At 31.8% G+C, this 21673-nt stretch overlaps 1 long non-coding RNA gene across 1 annotated transcript; it reads left to right on the plus strand.

Moving 5' to 3' along the window:
* The first annotated feature begins 13834 nt into the window (after window positions 1-13834).
* On the plus strand, window positions 13835-15895 carry LOC115698315 (uncharacterized). The gene is made up of 4 exons (XR_004008089.2): window positions 13835-13934; window positions 14066-14135; window positions 14270-14346; window positions 15634-15895. It is a non-coding gene; the product is annotated as an uncharacterized LOC115698315 (long non-coding RNA).
* Window positions 15896-21673: the final 5778 nt, after the last annotated feature.

A 21673-nucleotide genomic window follows, 5' to 3' on the forward strand; every position in this document is an offset into this window, starting at 1 on the left:
CTCAGGATACAACCAAATCCCGATAGCACTCGCGGATCAAGAAGAGACCACTTTAACATGTCCTTATGGAACATTTGCTTGTCGACACATGTCTTTTGGCTTATGCAATGCACCTGCGATGTTTCAAAGGTGTATGATTGCAATTTTTTTCTGATATGGTTAAACATTTTTTGGAAATCTTTATGGATGATTTTTCTATTTATGGATCTTCTTTTATCTGTTTCTTGTCTTGATTCGTTGTAAAGAAAAGAATTTAGTGCTAAATTGTAAAAAATGTCATTTTATGGTAAAACGTGGAATTGTCTTAGGACATGTGATTTCATCTGAGGGAACAGATGTTGACAAAGCTAAAGTTGATATTATTTCAAAACTTACACCACCTAAAACTGTGAAAGAAATTAGATCATTCTTAGGTCACGCCGGCTTTTACTGGAGATTCATAAAAGACTTTAGCAAAATTTCACGGCCTCTGTGCCATTTACTTGGAAAAGATAATGCATTTGTTTTTGATCATGGTTGTCATATTGCTTTTGAGAAATTGAAAACTATGCTAACTACTGCACCCATTATTCAACCTCCTGATTGGAACCTTCCTTGGAAATAATGTGTGATGCTTCTGATTATGCTATAGGAGCTGTCTTAGGGCAAAAATTTATAAGATACCACATGTTATTTCTTACTCTAGCAAAACTCTAAATGATGCTCAATTAAATTATTCCACAACTGAGAAAGAATTACTTGGTGTAGTCTTCGCCTTAGAAAAGTTTACGTCTTATCTGCTGGGATCTAAAATAGTTGATTATTCTGATCATGCTGCTTTAAGATATCTCTTGTCAAAGAAAGATGCAAAATCACGTTTAATCCGTTGGATACTTCTTTTACAAGAGTTTGATCTAGAAATTCGTGATAAAAGGGGTCTAAAAATGTTGTTGCTGATCACTTATCTAGGCTAGTTATTGAAACTAGTAAAGTGTTGGGTTTTATGCCCTAAATAAAACTCATTTCAATATAATCAGATTTACTTATTAATATAGATCAGAAATAACATTTAATGTTGCATGGTTCACATGATTTATTTCATGATTATATGTACATAATGTATAAATTCATCTGAAACCCTTTTCACATACTTGATCCTGTTTATTGTGCCGTCAACACATTGGAAAGTAAACATGACTATGTGAATAAAGTTTCCTAGATTTATCAGACATAGGGTTTTACTGATATGATAATCTACAACAGAGTTTACTTGCATTTGGAGAAGTGCTATGTTCTTTCCAGAATATTGGTTAAAGTAAAGCTCAGGTTGGATGCCTGGAGTATGCATCGGAAGGGACCGATATTGAACTTTGACTTAGATTTAATTAAACTTACCGCAAAATCTATTCAAGTCAATATCGCCAAGTTGATCCTAGATCAAATGTTCTTAATCCTGTTATGATTAGGCTCAATCTTGAAAGGCTATTCGTGTTCTTTGATTTGTTAGTTAAGCCTACTTTTAGGTCAGGGTGATACGTACATTTTGGGAACACGGTAGTGCAATTGAGTGGAAGCGCTAGCATAAACATGGAATCTATAGCTTCTATCTGGCGAATAGTAAGCAAAGGATGATCTCCTTCGAGCTTGACCAAACGAACATAAATGGTGGAGTACTCATTTCACATAAGCTGAAATATCATTTATACGGGGTCAAGTGTTTTAAGGATAAAATACATTGTAGGGTGTAACGGTAATCTAATTCCTTTACAGTGTAGATCATTCATATAGAGGATCATTGATCACATTAGGATTATAACAATGGATAAATAATGATGCATCTATATGGTGGAACATATAGAGCATTCTATATACTGAGAGTGCAATTCTAAGTTCTATGCGCGGATTCAACGAAGAATTAATAAGTTAGTGAATTTTAGTGCTAAATTCTTAATCTACTTATTGGAAGCTCGGTTATATAGACCCATGGTCCCCGCACTAGTTGAGATAATATTGCTTGTAAGACTCATGTAATTGGTTTTGATTAATCAATTATAATTCTCAATTTAGACTATGTCTATTTGTGAAATTTTCACTAAGTAAGGGCGAAATTGTAAAGAAAGAGTTGTTAGGGGCATATTTGTTAATTATGATACTTTGTATGGTTCAATTAATAAATATGATAAATGACAATATTATTTAATAATTATTTATAGTTATTAAATAGTTAGAATTGGCATTTAAATGGTTGAATTAGAAAATTGGCGTTTTTGAGAAAATCAGATGCAAAAAAGGTAAAACTGCAAAATTGCAAAAAGTGAGGCCCAAATCCACTAAGCATGGCTGGCCACTTTTGTAGGCAATTTAAACTGATATTTTCATTATTTTAATGCTAAATAATTCAAACCTAACCCTAGTGGAATGCTATAAATAGATAGTGAAGTCTTCAGGAAAATTACACTTTTCTTCTGACACTTCTGAATCAGAAAAAACTGAGCCTTCTCTCTCTTCCTTGGCCGCCACTCTCTCTCTCTCTCTTCTTCCTTCATATTTCAAAATTACCTTAGTGATTAAAGTAGTGCCCACACACAGCAAGCAATACCTCAATCATAGTGAGGAAGATCGTGAAGAAAGATCATCAGCAAAGGAGTTTCAGCATCAAGGATTCAGAGAAAGAGATCCAGGTTCAGATCTTGATAATACTCTGCTACAGAAAGGATACAAGGGTTAGAGATCTGAACGAAAGGAGTCATTTAATTCCGCTGCACCCAATGTAAGGTTTCTTAAACTTTATACGTGTTTATTTCATCGTTTTAGAAAGTTCATATTTAGGGTGTTAATAAACATACTTGTGAGTAGATCTAAGATCCTGGTAAAATAAATTCCAACAACTGGCCTCAGAGCCATGGTAATTGATTTACTTGCAATAAATTTGTACTTTAAAACGATTGTTTGTTTGTTTTTGGATGGTATCATGTTGTATTGAGTGTTATTTGATGATTGATTGATGTTTGTGAATTTTCGTGAAAAATAATTGAATATCTATTTCTGGAATTATTTTTATTGGATAGTATGGAAAAAACTAAGCAATTTACTTTTTTACAGAACTCAATTTCGATTTAATTTGAATTAGTTATGATTTTTTGAAGATTCGAAAAAATCGGAGTTGTGCTGAAACTTGCATGCGCGCGCGGAAATCATGCACGACATGATTCCGCCGCACAAACTCGCCCATGACACCCTCCTGCGCGCGCAGACGGGTATGCACAGCATCCCGTCTGTACAGCTCGCAATTTTTTCGTTTTCCTTTGTTTTTTCATGCTTTTTCATGGAATTAACTTTCGATTTTTTATGTAGTTCTGTATTTATACTATTACTATTCCTAATTTAATTCTAATTATCCTTATAAATTAATTTAATATTTTTTAAATTTAATTCAAGATATTAGTGTAATTTGAATTTAAAAATAGTTAGTATCTATCTTTTTTGCTTAATAATCTATCTTATTTTTAAATTTGATTATATCTTATCTTATTTTTAAATTTAAGGTCAGATTTTAAATTTTTAAATTAAATCTTTTTTTAAATAATTTGACCTTATTTAAATTTAAAATAAGATAACTATAATCATGTAATTTTAAATAGATGTAAGATATTTTGCTAACTTTTAAATTTTGTTATTTTATTTATTTAAATTACATTTAAAATCTGAAAAAGATATTCATTTATCTTTTTTAATTTTTATTTATAAAATAACATTTAATTTTTAAAAGTAGTTAGAAAATTTTGAAATGATATTTAGGTTGGTTGAAACCTAATTTTTTAAAATTGTAGGTTTAATTTTAAATTTAAATTTTTAATTTAATTTCGAAATTTTTATTTCAAATTTTTTTTAAATTTTCGAAAATTATTTTTTTTATTTAATTAATTAATTATTTAATTTAAAATTAAATAAATCCTACATCCAACTATCCAGCTAACCTTGTTGCAGGAGTATGTGTTTTAGCTTGTGTGTAAGCCTTCAAAACCTATTATTACTTGATAACAAATAGCCATGGTTACTTTTTGCTAGATCTAATGATCTGATGACTCCCTTGGTCAAGTTAATAATTTGTAACAGGTATATTTACAATCTTCTTTCATCTGTGTATGACCTAGCAACATGATAGGACCCATCCAAAGTGTGCCTGAGCCTATGTGTTTAATTTTATTATAGATGCATATAGGTTGTTGTTGCTAAATAAATCATAGTTCTTGATAGATTTTATTTAGGCCCATTTAGTTTTTGGGCCTATTCAATTAATAACAGTTGTTCATTTTAAGGTTAAATTCCTCTCTTTTGGGCCTTGTGTGAGAGTTGGGAGCCATAGAAGTGGGTACGACATACTGAACCCAGCACCCCCTCACATGAACCACCCCAATTGTGAAGGCCCATTTGCCTGATTTGAAAACTGTACTAGGTTAATTAAACTAGTTTAACCTAATAAAATTGATTAGCAACATAATTAATTTCATTTATTTTGAAATTAATTTAAGAAAAATTATCGTTTAAAGAATTTTTTATTCTAAGCTAAACTATATGTATTTTCTTGTATTTAATTAAATATAGAATTATAACCATCTAGATTCTTTCTGAAGCTTAATTTAAATTTTTCATTAAATATTCCTATTTAAGTTGATATTTAGTTATCTACAACTAGCCAACTTAAATCTGAATATCTTTTGGATTTAAAATTTCAAAATTAAGTTGAGAAATTTTAAGCATTGGTTATTAAGATTCTTTAGATATTTTTTTTTTAAGTTACTATCTTTTCGAATATTAACTTAAAATGGAATATTTTTAAATTAAGTGGTTACAACTTAATTTTTGATATTTAATTAAATTTAAATTTGAAAATATTTAAGTTCTAGATTTTTTCTAATACAACTTAAATTAGATATTTTTTCAAATTTTGTGGAAAAGATACTTAGTCAAATAAGATATTTTCTAGATAGTTATTTCTAGACTACTTATTATTTCTAATATTAAATAGGAAAATATTATACATTGTGAAATTAATTATTTAAATAATTAATTTTGGTACAATTTATTTTAAGTATATTTTTTCCTAGTATTAAACTAGAGATTAATAATTAAGCCTTCTCTACACTTAATTATTTATTTCTTGAATTTAATACATTTAATTAATTTGAAAATTAAATATCTAAGTTGATTTTCATCATGATACTTAAATATTTCTTTTTCATGACACTTAATTAAATAGAAAATTATTTTTAGTTGAAATTTATTTTTTTCAACTAAATTTAAATAATTTTCAAAATATATTTTCCTTATTTTATTAATCAAATTTCGAAATTGCATTTCTTAAATGCTGGAATTTCAAATTTTATTTGAAAAATAGATTAAAGTTGTAAATTATTTATTTTAATTTTGGACCAACTTAAATCAATGATTTTTTCATTAATGATTAATTAAAATAAATGAAGTAAAATATATTTTGCTTTATTTTATTAATCAATTTTCGAAATTGTATTTCATAATGCAAGATGATTTTGAATTTATCTTGAAAAATAGATTAAGTTGTAAATTAATTATTTATTTTAATTAATTCTTGGATCAACTTAAATGAATGATTTTTTCATTTATTGATTAATTTAAAATAAATTGAATTAAAGTATATTATTAGAAATTGAATTAATTAGTCAAAGAAAAAATCTAGATAGGTGATATTTTTGCTTGAAGTATTTGTCTAGTGTATTTAATTAAATAGAAAATTAATATTTAAGTTGATTTTCATCATCATACTTAAATATTTGCAATTTTTCTTATATATTTAATTAAATAGGAAAATTATATTTTTTGTTGTAAATTAATTTTATTAATTAATTTTGGGCCAACATTAAATTAGAATAATTTTTTCCATGATTAATTTTTTATTTTAACATGAATTTTTGAAAATTGTATCCTTGAATACTTTAATTTTTCGAAATGCAATATATATGTATAGAAAATTAAATTTGAGTTGTAAATTAATTTAAATTAATTTTGTAACAACTTAAATTGAATATTTTTCTAAATATTTATTGGAAATTATTACTAAGATGGAAATAATTCATGTTATTTTCATATCCATCTAAGTAAAATTTATAAATATTAAATTAAAATTTATATTTAGAATTTTTCATTCTAAATTGGAAATTTTAATTAAATAAATATATATTTAAAATAAATAGATTAAATGATGAGAATCAAAGAAAATACAACTCTCTTTAAATAATGAGCTTTATTATTAAGATATTCGATCTCCATTGTTGGTTTTACATCGCGTTTGTTTTAGTGAGTAATCCTCCCTAATGGAGGAACGTTCATTAGCAATTTCGCACCGTTTAATCTCGAAAGATAAGTAGTTTGTAAGTGTTTTATATGGTATGGATCACCCTAATGGTGGCGACCATATTTGACTTGCAAATTGCGAAACAATGGTGGAAGCTCATAAGATAGAATTGCCTTGACTCTCGCCTAAACGGGACAACGCTGAATTCCAATCTTGATCGAATAAAAGGTTGCTAGAATGTTTAATATTTTAGATGAGCTGACAACTCTATTCAATGGATGGTAGCTTTGACTCTCGCCTAAACGGGACACTGATATCAGTTTGTTGAAAACCTTGGAAATTATTTAGGATTGTATGTTTTAGTATTTTCACTAGTCATTCCTACTTGCCATATGTTTATAATTTCTGAATTGTGTATGAATTTGTATTGAACATGTTATTTTCTGTTATTAAGTTGTAGTTTAATTTCGAATCTTCATTGTTGGTCTAACTTGGCTTGTTTATCTAATGAGATAAATCCCTAGTGGATTTTCACCATTAGACATACATAATAGTGTTAGATCTCGAAAGATAAATATTGTATATGCGACATCTAGCTGTTCATCAATTGATGACACCTTAGACTAGTATTTTTACGATATGAAACAAGAAGATTGTATAAATAAGATTACTTTGACTTTCGCTAATCGAAGCATCGTTGGATTCTTATTTAATAAACGAAATTATCCTAATTCCTCTTAGCTTATTCATTTCGAATTAACTCAATAACATATCATTGGATGAATGGTCTATAAATCATTTCATGTCATTCTATATTTTCTCTTAAGAAATTAAATAACGCATATGATTATAATCCCGAAATTCTATTCCCAATTGATATAAATCCTCAATCTTAGAAATCTCCTACTTGTATGGGCAAATCTGACTTAGAGTTTGTATTAGTAGTTGTAATACTCGGAATTAAGAAAAGGATTAGCAAAGCCCTAATTAGATAATTATGAGTTAATTGAGGAATTATATTATTATATAGTTCAATATATATGAAATTATATGAAATTTAAAATGTTAAAGACCCTGTTGGTGAGCCAAGGGCATTTTGGTAATTATGACCCGAGAAGGGTAAATTGTTGAGATTAATTTAATTACGTGCTTAATAGAACTATATTATTATATAGTATGCCTGTGTTGTCTTTTCAGGTGTGTTCTGACAGGTTGGTGCGGTATAGTCACACCCGGAAATTTCGGGCCGAACCGGGTTCGGGCCCCAAATGTAAATTGAATTGATTATTTGGCATTTTATTTGATATGTGATAATCTAAAATTTAATTGGTAATATTTTGGTGTGAAATGGCATTTATGCCCTTGAAAATGAATATGTATGTTTTAAGCCCTAAGGGCAAAATGGTCATTTGACCATAAGTGATTTACTTGAACCAAAATTGATTTTTGAGAGAAAATGAATTATTTTTCTGGTTTCATCTCTCTCTCACCCGAACCCTCTCTTTCCCTAAAGCCCATTTGATTTTCAAAGTTGATTGTTGAGAATTGCTTGAAGTTGGGTGTGAATTGGAGCTTTGGATTGTGGTTTCTTGAGCTTGAAGTTTAGGTAATTTCTTGTTGAGTTTTTATTGAATTTTAATTAGTGGAATCTTGCTGGAATTGTTATAGAAAAAAAGCATGATTTGAGTTGTATCTTGCCTTGTGATTGCATGTTCTTAAGTGTGGTTATAATCTTGATGAATTGAGTGTGAATCTTTGGATTTAAGTTCTTGAGCATGGATTTTGATTCTAGGGTACTTTCTAACATTGAATCATGTGTTATTGTGATGTTGTGTTGGCTGGAAAATTGTTTAAATGGCTAAAGATGAAGCTCTTGTTCTTGAGCTTGGAATTTGCTTAGTTTGAGCATGATTTTGTTGTGTTTATGCAATCTGAATTTTTGGTTTTTGCAATGAGAATTTAGATGCATTTGAGTTTTGATTTTTGAGCCTTAATATGCGTTTTTACACTCTGTTTGGTTGGGGTTCGAAATCTAGGAAAGTTGGCATGTTTAGGCCTTAAAAATGGAGTTTTTGGGTGTTCTAAACCCAGTCGTCGCGACGGGATTTTTGGCCGTCGCGACTGGGTTTGGCAGTGAGAAAATATGTTATTCCCGATTTTGTTTTGGCCATAACTTTTGACTCGGGACTCCGTTTGGGACGTTCTTTATATCGTTGGAAAGCTCGTTTCGAGCTCTATTTGATTATTTGTGTTTTGAATGCCATGTTTATATTATGTGAAAGTGAAATTAGGGATTAACCCTATTTGTGAAATCCCGGGTTGTGTGACTAGGATTACCAGCACTTGATCAGGAGCACCCAGGGGTTTGGAATCTCTGCTATTGCTGGACAACAGGTAAGACAGTAGTTTGCACGTAGATTATGCGCAATGGCGCTTATGTGAATATGATATATGTGAGTTATTGTAATCGGGATTAGGGTTATTACCCTAATAGGAACGGTTTGTTAGCCTAGGGTTATTACTCTAGTGGAATATGTGTATAAATTCCATGCCATGCTAAATGAAATGAAATTTAAGGATATGCGTACAAGGCATAATCAGGTTGGACTCGGTACACATAACCGAGATGAACCACTTCTAAGGCCTTAATGTATTTAGACGTGTGAGAGCAACACGTGGGTCTACGTCACGTAGATTTAATTAGATGTGTGAGCGCAACACATAGGTCTACGTCACGTAGACATAGATGGGTATGTTGATATAGTGATCAGGTCTGTGCTATACAGACATATATGTAAATGAGCATAATATATTTGTTATGATTTATACTGCCTTGCTGGGCTTGGCTCACGGGTGCTCTACTGTGCAGGAAAGGGTAAGGCATTAGCTGATCAGCCATGAGTTTCAGGAGCAGACGAAGAATTTACATGTTCATGCCACTTCAGACTAAGCGGGTTATGGGTCTAACAGTGTTGACTTTTGTATTCTGTTTTGCCGCTTAGGTCGGCTAGTAAGAAAGAACTTGTAATAAGTTTGTAAATATTTTTGGGATCCCAACTATGTTTGAAAAGTTTAAATATATTACAAGTTTATTTTTAGTCTGTTTAATATAAAAGTTTAAATTCTGCGCTATTTTAATTAGTAATCCCAATTAGGGGATTAGGGTTTCATAAGCATTTTTGGGTAGCGTGCCTAATTATTTAGGGTGTTACAGTAGTGGTGGTCCAAGATAGAATTACTCATTATATTTGGTATAAATTTAAGTCTTTGACTTTAATTTTAGATTCCAAATAGAAATTTTCTTATATTTCTAATTCCAGAATACAATACAGTTACACTTTCTCAAGTGTTTAATATCCATCTTCTATTAATGGATTAAAACTGTATGGACTATGAGTTAGGTATTCTGTGACCAGGATCCACTTGCAGTATTCTAAGAACTCTTTGATGTAACTAAACCTATGTCATCAAAAGACACTACCACATTTTTTTTAATCTATGGCATTTGTATCTTGTTCATAGTGGATTTGACAAGATCAATCTCTGCAAAGAGTTAATATGCCTATATCCACTGAAAGTAGTTCATCTCATTCGCAGATGGATGTACATTCAGGGGTGGATATGAGTTTTTCGTTGTATTCTTCAAACGATAACTCTAGATTATACCTTTTAGCAAGAAATTTGAAATGTTTGAAAATTTCATTAATTTCTAGCAATGGTTAAAACCATTAAGGTAAGTGGTTAAAGATCTTGCAAACTGATAGGGGTGGAGAAATAGTTAGTAGATATGCAGTTCAAAGATCATTAAATTGATTTTTGAATTATATCCAAACTTACCTCCCCAGAAATTTCGAGTTGCATGTTGATGATTAGTTACTAGTCGTTGCCCAATTCCTTCTATGGTAATACAATTTCAGAATGATGTAATGGTTGTATACTTAATGTAAATCATTACTAGATTCATGGATGACCTAATCAAAATCTTAAGAAAAGCTAGAACTGTTAACCATGGTTTGTTAGCTATTCTAAGTGATTAAGGGTGGACCATCCCATAGTCAATAGATAAGAAAGTGTTTGTTCAAACAAATACTACTTTTCTAAGATAATGACTAAGTTTGAAAATAAAGTAGCAAATAAAGGAGATATTTTTTCTTGATTCCAAAAGTGTTCTATCATCTTATTTGACATATGATGATCCCACTGCCTCTGTTGTCCTGTCACAACCGAAGAGATCAATACCATTTAGTTTTCTTAGACATAATTCACGGTACCTTGTCGTAGTGGGAGAGTTTCTAGGAACTCACCTTCTTATGACTTGGGAGACACTAGTGATTTAAAATCCATTGTGAGTTTAAACAAGTAATGGATTGTCAAGATAAGAAACTAAGAAGAAAGCCAAAAGAACTATGGTTTAATCCATTCACATGGAATAACCTAAAGTTTTCTATTACAAGGACATAAAAGGAAATTTTCGTATATAAGTCCATTCAATGGACTTAACAAAACTTCCTGTTCCTAGTATTATAGGTTTGAGTTCATCTAAACCTATGGCTTGTGGTATACCTGGTAATTACTTACTCTAATGCAAGTAACTTACTTTAGTGAGATGCTGAAGCATTTTCTTTCTAATGGCAATCTATAGAAGCTTCACAACTTCTTAGGCATAGATTTTATTTATCTAAGGAAAAGTCTCAACTATTCCAGAAAAGATAAAGCCATTTCTTAAATAAACAGTGAGAGGTCATAGATATGCTTTTGTATGCCTTAGACCAGACACCTGCTGTTGAGTGGGAGTAATGAGTAGGTATCAGATTAGTCCAGGAGAAGAACATTGGAAGACAATGAAGTAAATCTTAAGATTAAGAAGAGGAACTATATGTTAGTCTATAAGGGTGTGTTTAAAACTCTTAGACTACACCACATCAGATTTCGAAATTTGCCTTTGTGCTAGAAAATCTTTCTGATAAGATGGTGATTACTCAGGGGGTGGAATAGTGATTTTGGAGAAGTGTAAAAACCTATCTGAAGTCTCTAGGTCTACCAGGAAGGGACTGAATGTTAAAGTTACAGGAAAGGTACTTATTCAGTCTAAGGAAAGTTCTATACATCTTTGGCACCATTCCAAATTGCCTTAACTACTAGTGTTAATTTCCTGATTAACCAAAAGTAGTTGCCAAAGGTATAGAATCCAGTATCCCAAGAGAGTAGACCTATAGAGAGGAATTTCACATTATCAATAATTTTGTGATTAAGGAAGAGTAATGGTGGAGAAAAGGTTGTGGTTAATTCAACCTTTCAGATCCTATTACGAGGAGTTTACTACTACTACACTTGATTTGTATATCGAGGTGTTGAGATTATTTGAAACGCACTTTTTGTTTTATATTAGTGCAAGTGAGAGTTTTTTGGGTTTTATGCCCTAAATAAAACTCATTTCAATATAATCAGATTTACTGATTAATATAGATCAGAAATAACATTTAATGTTGCATGGTTCACATGATTTATTTCATGATTATATGTACATAATGTATAAATTCATCTGAAACCCTTTTCACATACTTGATCCTGTTTATTGTGCCGTCAACATATTGGAAAGTAAACATGACTATATGAATAAAGTTTCCTAGATTTATCAGACATAGGGTTTTACTGATATGATAATCTACAACAGAGTTTACTTGCATTTGGAGAAGTGCTATATTCTTTCCAGAATATTGGTTAAAGTAAAGCTCAGGTTGGATGCATGGAGTATGCATCGGAAGGGACCGATATTGAACTTTGACTTAGATTTAATTAAACTTACCGTAAAATCTATTCAAGTCAATATCGCCAACTTGATCCTAGATCAAATGTTCTTAATCCTGTTATGATTAGGTTCAATCTTGAAAGGCTATTCGTGTTCTTTGATTTTTTAGTTAAGCCTACTTTTAGGTTAGGATGATACGTACATTTTGGGAACACGGTAGTGCAATTGAGTGCGAGCGCTAGCATAAACATGGAATCTATAGCTTCTATCTGGCGAATAGTAAGCAAAGGATGATCTCCTTCGAGCTTGACCAAACGAACATAAATGGTGGAGTACTCATTTCACATAAGCTGAAATATCATTTATACGGGGTCAAGTGTTTTAAGGATAAAATACATTGTAGGGTGTAACAGGTAATCTAATTCCTTTACAGTGTAGATCATTCATATAGAGGATCATTGATCACATTAGGATTATAACAATGGATAACTAATGATGCATCTATATGGTGGAACATATAGAGCATTCTATATACTGAGAGTGCAATTCTAAGTTCTATGCGTGGATTCAACGAATAATTAATAAGTTAGTGAATTTTAGTGCTAAATTCTTGATCTACTTATTGGAAGCTCGGTTATATAGACCCATGGTCCCCGCACTAGTTGAGATAATATTGCTTGTAAGACTCATGTAATTGGTTTTGATTAATCAATTATAATTCTCAATTTAGACTATGTCTATTTGGGAAATTTTCACTAAGTAAGGGCGAAATTGTAAAGAAAGAGTTGTTAGGGGCATATTTGTTAATTATGATACTTTGTATGGTTCAATTAATAAATATGATAAATGACAATATTATTTAATAATTATTTATAGTTATTAAATAGTTAGAATTGACATTTAAATGGTTCAATTAGAAAATTGGCGTTTTTGAGAAAATCAGATGCAGAAAAGGTAAAACTGCAAAATTGCAAAAAGTGAGGACCGAATCCACTAAGCATGGCCGGCCACTTTTGTAGGCAATTTAAACTGATATTTTTATTATTTTAATGCTAAATAATTCAAACCTAACCCTAGTGGAATGCTATAAATAGATAGTGAAGGCTTCAGGAAAATTACACTTTTCTTCTGACACTTCTGAATCAGAAAAAACTGAGCCTTCTCTCTCTTCCTTGGCCGCCACTCTCTCTCTCTCTTCTTCCTTCATATTTCGAAAATACCTTAGTGATTAGAGTAGTGCCCACACACAGCAAGCAATACCTCAGTCATATTGAGGAAGATCATGAAGAAAGATCATCAGCAAAGGAGTTTCAGCATCAAGGATTCAGTAAAAGAGATCCAGGTTCAGATCTTGATAATACTCTCACTACAAAAAAAAAAGGCTTATCTCGGCAGCCCTATCTCGGCGGGCTCACGTGTGCGTGTCGAGATAGGCCTGATTTTCTTAAAAAAAATTTTGAGCATGGCAATAACGGCAGGCCTATGTAGGCCCGCCGTTATTGCTATTTTTTAAAACTTCAAATTTGAGCAATCTCGGCAGGCTCGCGTGTGCGTGTCGAGATAGACCATATTTTTTAAAAAAAACATTCTAAAACTTAAAATTTGACCAATCTCGACGGGCCAATATAGGCCCGCCGTTATTGGTAACCACAGCTGGTTACCGATAACGGCGGGCCTATATTGGCCCGCCGAGATTGGTCAAAAAAAGCCCAGCCCGCCCATATAACCACTCTTTTCATCTTCTTTCCATTACATCTTCAAAAAAAACCCTATTTTCTTCCCCATAAAGAAAATGGCAGCCATTCTCCCCTAATCTAAAATTTCAAACATTGATGTTCTCTTCTTCTATTTCATCACAACCATTTCAAAAAAAAGGTGAACTTAAATATATTCTATTGATTTATTTTTATTTTTTTTTTATATATTCTTATCCTAATAGTTGTTAATTTATTTGTCTAAAAAGTTAGTAAATTATTGAAATATTAGTTTGCATTTGAATGTTTTAGATTGAAATATATTTGGGTAAGCTTCATACAACATAAAGGAAGCTTGAGAATTGATTGGAGGTTCATTTTGGTGAGTTTTGGTTTTTTTTTGGCCGAAAATGGTGTTTTTTTTGGCCAAAAATGGTTCTTAATGCATTTTCAATGAAAAATTAGGAATCAGGTTAGGCTTATGATTAATTGATGCATTTTTCTTTTTCTCTGCAGTGCTTCGTGTACTACTTAGTTTTTAATGATGCTCATGATGATGTTGTTGGGGAAGAAATTGAAAAGCCCTAATTAAGGTAATTCTTTTTCAAGGTTTTTTTATCAAGAATTTTGTATTAATTGATTTCTATTTGTGTGTATTTACAATGTAATTTTAGCATTTTTATTTAATTTATTCTATTTTATTTGAGAAATTTTGGAGATTAGGAATCTTTTTTTTCGAGCTAAGAGCTAGATGTAATTTCATCTCAACAGCTAAAAGAAATGGATTATTAAGTACTTTTCCTTTTTGCATATGCTGTGAGTAAATATATAAAACAAAAAAATGAACACAACACAAGTTTTTGTACATGAAAAGAGACAATAATTGTTTTTGTAGTTTCTGCAAAAGAAAAAAGAAAAAAGAAAACTTCACATCTTCAGTGCCCATATGATATCAATAGGTGGATCAACACAGAATGAGTCCATTAATGAGCTCATCAACATGGCTTTTGTCACATATGTTTATATCTACACAAAACCTATGAACCTATGCTTCTAAGTCTCTCATTCTTTGCACATTCCTCCAGTACATTATTAAGTGGGTTGTGTTGTATGGTTATAGTGTGAGTGTTTGCTATTTTATTGTACATGCTGCAGCCCAAAATTAAATTTTGGTCTCATTTCTTCACAAGAAAATTACATTGTGGTATAATATAATATGCTACAAACAAAACTCAATTAGTATTCGTATAATCTCAAGATGAGGTGTCTTATTTGTGTTGGGATTATTGTAAAAACAAATGTATTTTGCTTCAAGTATGTAGGACATTATGGTTTGAAATATAGCACATGAATCTTTTCTTGTGAATTGGCATTTTAAAGTTTCAAGAAATATAAACAATTTAATCTTTCCAAATGATTAGCTTGAATTAAATTATATATACATGGGATGAATGCTCTTTATCTTTGACAATTTTGGATTGGGAATCTTACTCAAGTTGATACAGTACCGTAGTCGATCAAATTTGATTGAAAGAGCTTGATGGAATGTATATATATTGCTACTCACTTATACCACAAATATATGAGAAAAGAAAGGAGACATAATTTAATTATTTGATATAGCTTCTTATAGAAAAAAGAGTAGCTTAAACAAATTAAATAAATAAATATAATCGTGCATGGATTTTAGCTTTCTAGCTGATCTCTTTCCATACATATATGTTAATGTATATATATATATAGATACCACATGCAGGATGTATACACACTTAATTGCTTTTCTATTGTGTTTGCATGAGCTTTTCAAGTTTCTCAAAGGACGTGATCACATGAAACAAAGCTTATCCTTTGAACTTTTTAATAATTGTATTTGTTCGTAGGTTTTGCGGTTAATCATCAAGGGTCTAAATTGAAGGGAGAACACGATTTCTTCCAAGTGTTGATTGGTTTGCTGGCTAGCTAGAGGTATATACTTTTTCTATCTTTTAATTAATTATGAATTAGTAAGCATATTAGATGAGTTTGAATATCTTAATTTTAGGCAATTCTTATTTTGTGCACAGTTTTTATTAGTAAGGATTTAGCATATTTTGTAATGTATACTTTTAATTTTGTTATAATATAATTAGAATATATTTTGTACTTAATTTTGTTATATAATTTAAATGATTTTTATTTCAAAGAAAATGTTGATTCTTGTTAATTCCATTTTTGGCATATTTAATTGACAAAAATATTTTATTATTTAATGTATATTTCGGCTGGCATTATTGATATGGTTTCCATATTTGTGTGAATCTAAACTTGGAAGGAAAGTTGACTAACTTTCCTATTTATGGAAATTGAGGTAAAAATGGTAAGTTTTGATTACACATTGATTCTTTGCTAACCAGCTGTTATTCTGATCTTGTGTTGAGTTTCCCATTTTCTAAGATCAGGTTTCTTGAAGAGAAAACCGGAGCTAAACTTTCCTTTTCTATAAAAGGAAAGTTGTAGTTACTGCCCACGATTCTGGAGGTACAGAAACGGAAATTCCTGGACTGATTGAAGAATTATTTTAGGGAAGTTTCTAGTGGGTTGAGGTCTTGTTCAGACCGAATGTAAGCTGTCTATGAGATGTATATTCATTATAAATACATCCTATAGCTGCTAGGTTTTGTATCTCTTTCATACACTTAGAATTGCTTTCATATCTTAAGGAAAGAGTGTCTTTGTTTAGTACCTCTCTTGGTACCTCTCTTGTATCTTTGAATTCCATTCATATCTTTAGAAAAGAGAGTCTTTGTTTTGTAGAGAAGAGTTGTTCTACTCTTACTCTGTTTATTTGTTGTTTGTATTGTCTTGAGTCTGTATTCAAGTCTACAACGAAGAAGAACATCAGTGCACCTTCGGGAGAAGGGTATTTACAAGCTTTCGGGAGATTGCTTTTGAAGTCTTGCATCGGGAGGATACAAGCACACCTTCGGGAGAAGGGTTTTACAAGCTTTCGGGAGATTGCTTTTGAAGTCTTGCATCGGGATGATACAAGCACACAACCTTCGGGAGATGGTTGTATAGGCTTTCGGGAGATAGCCTTTAAGCCTCGAATCGGGAGGATTCAAGCACTCTTCAAGGTGATCGAAGGGAGTTCGAGCTCTTGGAGTTTTATCAAGATTCGGTTAGTAGGTGGAATACATCAAGCTTGCGACATACAATAAGAGGGAGTCTATTTATGCATAAGTCAATTACTTTGTATTTTTTATACCGATCTAATGAATCTTATCTCTGGGCGTGGCCCCGTGGACTAGTAACAATCTGAAAGGAATGTTGAAACCACGTACAAAAATCTTGTGTGTTTTTACTTTTATGCACTGTTTGTTTTTCTGGGTTTCTCTGGAGTTACGGAGTTGCATTCTGTAACTACGTAAAATCGTTTTCGCATACAGCTTTATTATTCCGCATTTAATTAATCATTTAATTAAATAATCAAACTGGAAATATTAAAATACGGAATTTCAATTGGTATCAGAGCGAGTCACTAAACTCTTAGTGAGATCTTGAGGTTATTCCGTTTAACTTGTTTTGTGTGAGATGTCTTTGTTTGCAGAAGGAAGTTCCATCTCTAGACCTCCTCTATTGAATGAGTCGAATTATACTTATTGGAAGGTCAGGATGAGAGCATTCATCAAATCGCAAGATGAGAAGGCATGGAGAGCTATTCTTACAGGTTGGTCTCAACCTACTGAAAATGATGAAAAAGGTAATACTCAGGTAAAATCTGAACTCAGTTGGACCACTGAAGATGAAAAATTGTCTGGTTATAATAATAAAGCTTTACATGCTATTTTTAATGGTGTTGGTGAAGGTTTTATTAAATTAATCTCATCTTGTGAATCTGCAAAGGAAGCATGGGAAATCCTTCAAATTCAATTTGAAGGTACTCCTGATGTAAAGAGATCACGATTTACTATGTTGCAAACTAGATTTGATGAATTGAGAATGTCAGATACTGAAACTTTAAATGATTTTTATGAAAGATTATCTGATATTTCTAATGAGTTCTTTGCCTTGGGAGAAAAATTAGATGAATCTGTCTTGGTTCGAAAAATTGTTCGAGTTCTTCCTGACAGGTTTGATACAAAATTGCTTGCAATGGAAGAGGCAAAAGACTTTGGCCAAATGAAGGTTGAGGAACTCATGGGATCTTTAAGAACTTTTGAGTTGAATCAACAGATCAAGAAAAAGAGTAAGCAAAGTCTCTCGAATGAGAAAATCAATGGTAATGCTTTCAATGATTCTGAAATTATTGTTTCTGATGATGAAAATGATGAGGAAATGGCCTTGTTAGCAAAAAATTTCCAAAGATACATGAAATCTGTTGGAAATAAAATGAACTTTTCAAAGAACTCAAATGGTAACATTTCAAGTAACAATCCCTCTAAACCTTTTTCATCTAACAAAAGTATTCGTTGCAGAGAGTGTGAAGGGTATGGTCATATTCAATCTGAATGTGCCAATACCTTAAAGAAAAATAAAAAGGGATTGAATGTTACTTGGAGTGATGATTCTGAAAGTAGTGAAGATGAAAAAGAAAAAGTTGCTCTAACAAGTGTTTTGTCAAGAAATTTGCGGGGAAAAAGGAAAATTCATGTGCATGAATAATACCTCGATCGATGACAACAAGGAAGAATCTAGATCCGAATCAGATGAGTCAGAAATTGATGAGAATTCTATGGTTGAATCCTACAAGGTAATATTTGGTAAGTTGATGGAAAAATGTGCTGAAAATCGCTCCCTGGTTAAAGATAATAAAGTCTTGTGTAACAACATTAATGAGTTGGAAGATAAACTTAAATGTTGTGAATCTGAACTATCTTTAAAAGAGTCTAAAATTATTTCTTTAACCAAGGAACTTGATAACATTAAAAAGAATGTGAAAATGCTAAATCCAGGTTCCACCATCTTTGAAAAAATTCAAAAATTTGGCCAAACCAATCATGTTGGTCTGGGTTATGTTTCTAATCAACCTAATTCTAATACCACTTTTGTTAAATCTAATAGTTTTGTTTCTGGAAGAACTATTTCTACCTCGCAGGTTTCTGTCTCTACAAAGAAAGCACTCGTCGTTACGAAAAGAAGCACCACGGTAAGTTTGACAATTCTAAAGGGAATGGAAGACGTTTCATCCCTATTTGCCATTTTTGTGGGAGAAAAGGTCACATTCGACCTAAATGCATCACTATGCAAAACATGTTTAAATCTAATTACCTTGGAAATAAACATGTTTTACAAAAACAAAAAAGGGTTGTCAAAAATAAATGCTTGGTAGGTTCTTCTTGTTTTAAAACTATTGCTACTAGCATGTGGTACTTTGATAGTGGGTGTTCTAGACACATGACAGGTGAAAAAGAATATCTTGAGAACATCAGACCAATGCGAGGTGAAGAAGTTACTTTTGGTAACGGTCTTGTTGGAAAAGTCATAGGGATAGGAACTCTCAATTTCGAAGGGCTTCCTAGATTGAAGAATGTCATGTTGGTTGATGGACTAAAAGCTAATCTTCTTAGCATTAGTCAAATTTGTGATCGGTGGTTATCTTGTGAGCTTTGATAGTAATCATTGTTATGTGTATAATATTCTTGGTGAAATTGTCTTGCAAGGGTTCGAATCTAATGATAAGCGTTACACCATCACTACCTATGCTACTTGTCACTCTGTTATTAACACCACTGATTTATGGCATGAAAAACTTGGTCATATTCATTTTAAAAATCTGAGGAGATTGTCTAATGCAGGAATTGTTCGAGGATTACCTAAATTAGGTAAGGAGTCCTTGGGAAAATGTAGACCATGTCAGCTTGGTAAGCAACTGAAAATTTCTCATAAGAGTGTTTCTGATGTGAATACTTCCGTAGTTCTCGAACTCCTACATATGGACTTAATGGGTCCAATCCAGGTTGAAAGCTTGAATGGTAAGAGGTATATTTTTATGTGTGTTGATGATTTCTCTTGGTTTTCATGGGTAGAATTTTTTAGAGAAAATATTGATACTTTTGATGTTCTTAAGTATCTTTGCTTGAAATTAAAAGTTCAAAAAGATTGCAACATTGGTAAGATAGTTCGTGGTAAGAGTAATCATGGAAAAGATTTTGAAAATACTGTGTATGGTAAATTCTGTAAATCCTATGGTATTTTTCATAATCTTTCTGCTCCTAAAATCCCACAACAAAATGGAGCGATTAAGGATTCCCACCTTCTTGATCATGTTTTAGACAAGGCTTTGTATGGCATGAAACAAGCACCCCGTGCTTGGTATGAGCGTCTATCTGAGTTTTTACACTCTCATGGTTATAGAAAAGGAAATGTTATTAAAACACAGTTCATCACACACATTCAATTTGATATTATTTTTTCATATGTTGATGATCTTGTTTTTGGAACTACTTCTAACTCTGAAGTGCAGGTTTTTTCCCAAATGCAAAAGGAGTTCGAAATGAGTATGGTAGGTGAACTCACTTATTTTCTCGGTCTTCAAGTGAAGCAATCAGATGAGGGAACTTTTGTCCCTCAAAGCAAGTATGCAAAGAATTTGGTGAAAAAGTTTGGTCTTGAGAAAGCCAAACATACCAACACTCCCATGAGCACAACTTTGAAATTAAGCAAAGATGAACAAGGAGTAAAGGTAGATCAAACTTTGTATCGAAGTATGATAGGTAGTTTGCTTTATCTTACTGCTAGTCGTCCTGACATTTGTTATAGTGTTGGTGTTTGTGCACGATATCAGGCAAATTCCCTGGAATCCCATCTTTCTGTTGTGAAAAGAATCATTCGCTATGTAAATAGCACTATTGATTTTGGGATTTGGTTTTCAAAAGACACTAATTCTAACCTTGTTTGCTTTAGTGATGCTGATTGGGCAGGTAATGCAGATGATAGAAAAAGTACTAGTGGTGGATGTTTCTATCTTGGAAACAATCTGGTTTCATGGCATAGCAAGAAGCAAAACTCAATCTCTCTGTCCACAGCTGAGGCTGAGTACATTGCGGCGGGTAATTGTTGTACCCAATTGTTATGGATGAAACAAATGATGGCTGATTATGGGTTTGATTTGAAAACTTTAACCATCTTCTGTGATAACACTAGTGCTATAAACATTTCTAAGAATCATGTTCAACACTCTCGCACAAAGCACATAGACATTTGTCATCACTTTATTAGAGAGCTTGTGGAAAATAAAATTCTTGTCTTAGAATATGTTGAAACTAGCAAACAAATTGCAGATATTTTTACTAAGGCTCTTGACTCGATCCGATTTATTTCTCTAAGGAAATCCTTAGGGGTTTGTACTGTTTAATGCTTTTGTTTTTCATAATCCTTGATATTTGAGTTGTCTTAGAGTTCATAATGTCTTGTCTTTGTCCTAGAAGAAAATTTCAACCTTATAAGAATTCCAGTCATTATTTTATTGCTAATGTTGTAATATTATGATGTCATGCAGGTTTGTCAGGAAAATTGTCCACTCCTCACAGGAATATTCAAGTTCATCAAACAGTGTTATGTAAGCTACCATTTTCGAATAATGTTGTTCAAAAACTGTGTGTTCAAGCTCCATTGGATGAATAGAGCTACCTATCTCAATGTGTGAAAGCCATCTCTGAGTAAGTTGGAACTATGTAATTAGGAGTTATGTAGAAGATACGCTACCATTGAAAAGGGCTACCATTGAGGTAGTGTGACAGCGTCTCCTATGGGTACAATTTATCAGAAAAAGTCTTTTTGACAAATTGGGCAATGTTCCCTGCTTACACTTTCACACACTAATGCTTGACACAGTTTGTGGTAAAAATTGTTTCTTCTTGAAAATGGTGTTATAAAGCTGTTACATACTGTTTGATGTGCTTTAATATTCTTAGTGATGGAGTCAATTTTTCCTGTGAACCG

This window comes from Cannabis sativa, chromosome 7 (assembly GCF_029168945.1).
Source record: "Cannabis sativa cultivar Pink pepper isolate KNU-18-1 chromosome 7, ASM2916894v1, whole genome shotgun sequence".
Lineage (NCBI taxonomy): Eukaryota > Viridiplantae > Streptophyta > Magnoliopsida > Rosales > Cannabaceae > Cannabis > Cannabis sativa.